The sequence below is a fragment of the Anabrus simplex genome, chromosome 3, assembly GCF_040414725.1.
Source record: "Anabrus simplex isolate iqAnaSimp1 chromosome 3, ASM4041472v1, whole genome shotgun sequence".
Classification (NCBI taxonomy): Eukaryota; Metazoa; Arthropoda; class Insecta; order Orthoptera; family Tettigoniidae; genus Anabrus; species Anabrus simplex.
This window is the reverse complement of record NC_090267.1, coordinates 316,938,983-316,946,640: the sequence shown is the minus strand read 5'-3', so window position 1 is coordinate 316,946,640 and position 7,658 is coordinate 316,938,983. Positions and strand designations below refer to the sequence as shown.

At 42.0% G+C, this 7,658-nt stretch overlaps 1 protein-coding gene across 2 annotated transcripts in view; it reads left to right on the top strand.

Annotated features, from left to right (window-relative positions):
* The first annotated feature begins 6,652 nt into the window (after window positions 1–6,652).
* LOC136867269 (UNC93-like protein) overlaps window positions 6,653–7,658 on the top strand; it is a 95,824-nt gene continuing 94,818 nt past the window's right edge. Inside the window, exon 1 of one of the 2 annotated variants that reach the window (XM_067144415.2) lies at window positions 6,653–6,792. The gene's annotated coding sequence lies outside the window, so the exon portion shown is untranslated. The other variant, XM_068227064.1, reaches the window with a different exon arrangement.

The following is a 7,658-nucleotide window of genomic DNA, read 5'->3' as shown; positions in this document are numbered from 1 at the left end:
TGGTATTAACGCCAATGCTGCGCACATTTTGCTAAACCGTTGAACTTCCATGTTTTCCTTATACTCTAGTGTCAGTCCGATCTCCTGGATCTTCGTCCAAAGGCACTGATTAAAATGAAAATTGCAGCCGTTTAATGCTGCAGTCGGAATGACGTTCTGTAAAGCGTTGATGACGGCGGTTTCAAAATCTATTTTCATTGTCTCGGGTATTCAGCCACCTGACCAATTACTGATACCTGTAGAGAGGCGTTTGTATGTCTCCTCTGACTTGTCCGGAAGCAAAGCGAAAAGTATGGGGTATATATGTATCTCATCTTCGGCTATGCCGATGTCCACATGAATGCTATATTCCATAGTTCGTCTTGGACAGCTATCGAACGTTCCATCCATGAAAAAGTCCTTGCCGTTACTTAGAAAACTGCGAGATTCTTTCATGCCAAATACCATCAGCCTGCGGTCCGTAATAGAAGAATCGTCCTCTTTCAGAAAGCTCCAGCTATCAGGGGAAGTTATAGTTCGTTGGAAAATACTATTTCAGAGCTGTTCCCTGGTTTCTGATCGGCACCTAGTGCGATTTTCCTTTCTTTGAACAGTGCCGTTTTTACTTTATCATAACAAGGAAACTCGGTATCAAATTTCTATCCTATGTTCTGCAGTTCGTAGAAATAAAATATATCATTACACAATTTATTCGCACGTCAGTGCAGCGCAACGTTTATATAATAATACTCACACAACAGAATGGACGTAATTTACAATCTTCTTCCTCTTCGTCCCACACCCGTGGAATCGCGGGTGCGAATTGTTTCGAACATGTGGATTTGGCTCTGTTTTACAACCGAATGCCCTTCTTGACGCCAACCCTATACGGAGGGATGTAATCACTATTGCGTGTTTCTGTGGTGGTCGGTAGTGTAGTTTGTTGCCTGAATATGAAGAGTAAAGTGTTGAGATACACAGAAATACCCAGTCCCCGAGCCAGAAGTATTAATAAAACCCGATTACAATCTCTGACCTGGCAGGGAATCAAACCCGGGACCCTCTGAACCGAAGACCTCAACGCTGACCATTCAGTCAAGGAGTCGGACCATTTATAAATATAATGATTTAAAAAAAATGGTATATGGCTTTTAGTGCCGGGAGTGTCCAAGGACATGTTTGGCTAGCCAGGTGCAGGTCTTTTGATTTGACCCCCGTAGGCGACCTGCCCCTCGTGATGAGGATGAAGACGATATATACACCCAGCCCCTGTGCCAGCGAAATTAACCAATTATGTTTAAAATTCCCGACCCTGCCGGGGATCGAGCCCGGGACCCCTGTGACCAAAGGTCTGCACGCTAACCATTTAGCCATAAAGCCGGACATAATGATGAAGGTATATAAATACAAACCTGGAACTCCTGTCGAAACACCTGATGGAGAGGAACTGATACGTCCTCCCTCGCACGCTTTCTGCATACCCCCATTCTTTTCCTTAGTTCGATATCTGCTACATTCGGAACATAAGTATGTTCCCTGTAGCTTCCTTCGATGACATGATGATCTCTAACGGTTTCCAACGCTCCAGAACAGCGGAACTAGTTCTGTTGTACACAGAGCCACGATCCCTTTTCCTGTGTGTCCTGTTTCGATATCCGTTCACTAATTAAGGTTGTCCCATTCGCGTCTTTATCATTTCTAACCCGCTATCGTTCATTTTATTCTGAACTGATTGCCAAGACAGACGAAGGAAGAATGCCGTTTACAAAAATGTGAACACCTGCGTGGAATGAGACTGAATATCCCCTTTAGACTGAGAGGAGTTGGAATTTCCCAATTAGCTGACTTCGACCCAGAGAAGTTGTTATCAGTTATCCATCACTAAGCCTCGCGCGCGTGGAAATTTCGCTGTACGCCTGGAACACGGAGCCAGACAGATTCCGTGAAAGCTGTTTTAGTGAAGGACAGGGCCCTCTGATAGAATCCTAATACTATTTTTAACGTAAATTTGAAACCGATTACACATACAAACCTTTGGTGACCCTTAACGTGTAGGAGGGTGGGCAGCTGCACATGGTTCAGCAGAAACGGGATCGGTTTGAAATCAGTTTCCAACTGGTCACGAGATATCGTGATTGCAGGGTCCTGAAATAGTTTCAGGTGCACGCTTGCATTCTAGAATTGTTGAAGACATGTCATTGCTGCGTTGTTATAGGTAATATTCTTTCAAGTTGCTTTACGTCGCACCGACACTGATAAGTCTTATGGCGACGATGGGACAGGAGGGGCTTCGAGTGGAAAGGATGCGGCCGAGGCCTTAATTAAGGTACAGCCCTATATTTGTCTAGTGTGAAAATGGGAAACCACGGGGAACCATCTTCAGGGCTGCCAGCAGTGGGGTTTGAACCCACTATCTCCCGAATGCTGGATACTGGCCGCATTTAAACAACTGCAGCTATCGATCTCAATAGGTAATAATCTTGACATTTTGAAGTGAAAATAATGGTCAGGTGTGGAATATAAAATTCGTTGAAGAGGTGGACGAGTGTGAAGTGCTATATAATGATAATCTTCTTGGGTATTCCAGGAAAGACATCACTGAATGAGCATGGCAAGAGGTAGCAGCCGAACTAAAATTACATATATGCAGTGGTAATTATTTAATTTGCTTGGTATTAGTTTTACAACACACACGGTTAATATTGATAATATTGCGTAATAATATTTGTGGTGCAGTGTATTTCCATTGGTAGGGGAGAGATGCACGAGGAAAAAGAAAATAGCTTGGCTAATAATTCCTTTAAGTAGTTGTCGAAGGACCGTCATTATGTTGATAGTACTCCCACTATTTCACTTTCTCCCGTCTCTTGGTAGCTGTGGAGGACGCAAGCAGCTTTTAGAATGTCATTCATTGTTTCATTTTTGGACATAGTATGGACCCATTCAATACCGCGAATTTTTCTCCCGCCATTCCAAAGGCGCATTTAGTAGTTTTCTTCCCCGGCTCGCCCGACTTGTTGGCTGAAAGTCAGCGCATTAGCCTTCGGAGTAGAGGGGATTTCGATTCCCATCTCAGCCAAGCGAAGTGGTTTTCTGTGGCTTCCCAGTTCTCCTTCAGGTCAGTGCCGGAATGGTACCTAACTTAAGGTCACGGCTGCTTCCTTCCCTCTTCCTTTCCTATCCCTTCCGATCTTCTCATCCCCCACAAGGCCCTTCTTCGGCATTGCAGGTGAGGCCGCCTGGGTGAGATACTGGCCTTTCCCTCCAGGTGTATCCCCCGACCCAAAGTTTCACGCTCCAGGACATTGCCTTTGAGGCGGTAGAGGTGGGATCCTCAGCTGAGTCTGAGGGAAAAACCAACCCTGGAGGGTAAACAGAGTGAGAAAAAAAAACACAAGTATATGTGACACCAGAAATCCTTTATATGCCTACAATCGTACGACATGGATTGTCAGACGGATTTTTTTTTACGCCCTTCAAAAATCCGACTACCTCTGCTGTTTGAACCCGCTATATTGGGACCAGAAGGATGATACCCTACCACTGATCCACAGAGAGAGTTCACCTGCTGTATAGTAACATACCGGTAAACACATACAAACATATGTACAAAATGTGTATCTATCATCTACAACTAAATTTGATCTCATTATTAAAATATCTTTGTTTTCTTTCTTTCTTTCTTTCTTTCTTTCTTTCTTTACCATTTGCTTTACGTAGCACCGAAACTGATAGGTCTTACGGCGACGACGGGATAGTAAAGAGATGGGAGTGAGAAGGAAGCGGCCTTGGCCTTATGTTACAGCCCGGTATGAAAAGTGGAAACCACGAAAAACCATCTTCAGGGCTGTCGACAGTAGGGTTCAAACCCACTATCTTCCGAAAGGAAGCTCACGGCTGCCACGACCTTAACCGCACGGCCAGCTCGCTTGGTCTACAAAGTTTAACATCAGTGTATATTTCACTCAGCTTTCGGTACTGGTCAGGAGGATGGTCCGAAGGACCAGACAACCTATATTTATCCAAACAGGAAGTACATCATCAGGTACTTAATGGGATAGAGGGTTGAATACAGCTGATGTCTTGTAGTGATTAGCAAGCGCGAGTAATATCCCCCTTATAACTTAAGCTGCTCTTCCAAGGGGGGCAGATGATTTGCTCTCGTAGATTACAGTGGATTGTCACGCTTGTCCAAGGCAGACCTCGAGATAACGTTGGATGGAAAGATTTAAGCAAGGTTTCTCCTGTGATATGTGCAAGTGTAATAATAAGAAGAAGAAGAAGAAGAAGAGGGGGGTTTCTCCAGAACCCTCACGGTAGATCACGTCCGAGTTTACTCTAGAATTCTCATACCAAAGTCCATGTCAAATTTTAAGCATTTTTACTTGAAACTCCTCCCAGAATTCACGAATTGGAAGTTCACTCTGTTCCCCGCTTTGAAAAGGTTTTATTGTTATACAGGACATGTTTATCATAAACATGTATACAAGAAGATCCAGTACATGCTCTACAGTTGTTAAAAAAATTGCTCCAGTCAAGAAATCAGTGCGAAACTTCATTTCTCCAAGAGTCGAATTCTCACAGCGTGTGGCATAAATAAATCCACCATATCAAGCTTTTGTCAGGAGGCGAAGGAGTTGAACTTCCTGGTAGTCCCACTGAGTTAAAGTGTTCAAGATATGTTGTGTCTAATAAAATGTATGATTATTCACATTGTATGCTCTTGGTTGTGTTTTTCCTATTTGTACTGGAAATGTGGTGACAGAATTTTGTGCCGCAGGAGTTTTTTCTTACGTGCCAGTAAATCTACCTACATGAACCTGACGTATTTGAGCACCTCCAAATACCATCGGACTGAGCCAGGATCGAACCTGGCTAGTTGTGGACAGTAGGCCAGTTTCTCAACATTTAACATTTAACATTTCATGTGCACTCCAAGTGAATACTCCATACAAAGTTACATATTTACACGATAATTCTGCAACATTTCAATTCTAACACTGCATATCGACTAACTATGTGTTCGAACTGTCAAAATTTCAAAATTTGAGAAAGTGACAAGCGTACACGCGCAAAACAGTATCAACAGTTAGATCAACCGTATTCAACAGTTAGATCAACAGTATCAACAGTTAAATCAACAATATTCAACAGTTAGATCAACAGTATTCAACAGTTAAATCAACAGTATTCAACAGCAACAGTATAAACAGTATTCAACAGTTAGATCAACAGTATTCAACAGTTAAATCAACAGTATCAACAGTTAGAACAACAGTATTCAACGGTTAGATCAACAGTATTCAACAGCTAAATCAACAGTATTCAACAGTTAAAACACAACCGGCCTTCATGGTATTTCGGTTATCTTTTCTAAACAAAGTGCGTGTTGTGACACTGTTTGTGACGCAAATAAATACAAATGATGAGTTTTTTTGCTAGGGGCTTTACGTCCCACTGACACAGATAGGTCTTATGGCGACGATGGGACAGGAAAGGCCTAGGAGTTGGAAGGAAGCGGCCGTGGCCTTAATTAAGGTACAGCCCCAGCATTTGCCTGGTGTGAAAATGGGAAACCACGGAAAACCATTTTCAGGGCTGCCGATAGTGGGATTCGAACCTACTATCTCCTGGATGCAAGCTCACAGCCGCGCGCCTCTACGCGCACGGCCAACTCGCCCGGTAATGATGAGTTTAAAAATATCATTAAATGCTTGTGGACTCGTATATGATAAATTGTTATTGTTTCCTTTCTTGGTCCTAGCTGAGTTGCTAATAATAATAATAATATAATAAATTGCGCATGCGCAGTAGTTAACATTTGAACTTAATTCTCGGATATGAATTTCCTGTCTGCTCCTAGCACTCTATGGCATCAAGTATGACGTCCTCACTCTTTTTTTCTTTCCCTTTTTTTTACACGTTGTTTTATGGCGCACCGGCACAGATAGGTCTTATAGCGACGATGGGATAGGGAAGGGCTAGGAGTCTGAAGAAAGCGGTTGTGGCTTTAATTAAGGTTCAGCCCAGCACTTTTCCTGGTGTGAAAATGGGAAACCACCGAAAGCCATCTTCAGGGCTGCCGACAATGGGATTCGAACTCACTCTTTAATCACCCTGTAAACATGGTAGGCATGTGATCTCGTAGTCATATATTGTTCACTGTTCAATTATTTGCAACTCATGTAATTGACAAGTAAGCAGCGTTTTCGTACCCTACCGCGTTCCTCGTAACTTAATATATCTACAACTCTACATTAGTAGCACATATGAGCACCTATAAGAGAACTGGCAATTGGCCGCTTATTTAGCGTAAACTAGACCAAGATTAAGTGTAAAAATAATATCGGAAATGTTCTACTCTCAATATGCGTACAGGTGGCTGCAAGAAATAGAATAACTCATCTTCATGTCGGCTGGAGTGACCTCGTGCAGGTTTGAGGAGAGGGTCAAATAAAGACCTTATCACATGGGAATGATCTAAGCCGAGATGAATGATCTTGAACAGTCACGAAGGATGTGGACTGAATATGTATAATCAAAGTATATGAGAATAGCAAAATCAACTCCTCTTGCCCTTGGTTCTTCAAGGAGAAAGTCGTAAGACTACGTCACACCTGCCTCGCTGATTACACGTGCTTCGTTGTGTAGCGAACAGTGCAGTGTGGTGCGGTCAACAGAGTACAGCAGTGTAGTGTTCAGTGTTGGAAGTCGAGTAGCCTACCTGATGTAGTAATGAGGAAGTACGTTGGCGGCTAATAGCAGTAGCACTAAATCGCTCGCCCAAGCACACTTGCTTTCAGAACTCTCGCGGTAAGTAATAGTTGAGTAGTGCTGAGTGTTATACAAAATTTTGTATGATGCATACAGAAAAATGGACAAATAATGAATATCAGTGATTTAATTGTTAATAATATACACTGTTGTGGTGTTTATCAAAGTGTCAAGTGTTTACTTAAAAACCTTTCATTAGTGGGGAAAGGTCGAAAAACAGAAGGTCTTTGTTGCATTCGGATTTCGTCGAGTTTTCTTTAATCTCGTATTTTATCCATATTTTTCCTATTTTTCCGTCTTGGTAGTGATGAGCCTACATAGGGATGGACTATCGCATTCTATTGGCTATGTACAGCGACACTTTAATGCAGTGATTCCCAGCCGAATCCAAGTTAAGGATTCCGCGAAAACTCATACTTGAAAATGTTTAACGACAGTCATAACTCAACCAGTGCCTTCCTGTAGTGGATGTTGCACATATTTGCTGCTTCACGTGTGTTTACCTTCCAAAATTTGGGCCAGGAATTAAATTGTTGTGTTGCTAAAGAAGAGCTAACTATTGCATTGAACGGTTAGTAGCAACGGAATTTAAAGAACAGTTAAATGAGAGAGAATCTAAAGAAATGCTATGCAGAGATGGTATTAATATAAATTTATTTCTTATTTAATGCTTTCGTATGAATATAAAATTACTGTTTCCAATTAATAACAGTTTTATAAGTTGTTTAGGTTGAAGTGAATGTCTCTCTGTGATGAGTATTAAATAAGGGCTGTTCTAATTTTTCATTAAAATGTACGAACTGCAATTACACTCGACTCTCGTATAATACTGTTTTTCCCTAGTTAAAATATGTGTCAAGCCTACTAACGTAAATCGAGTGCACTTACCTAAGTTAGTGAGTGAG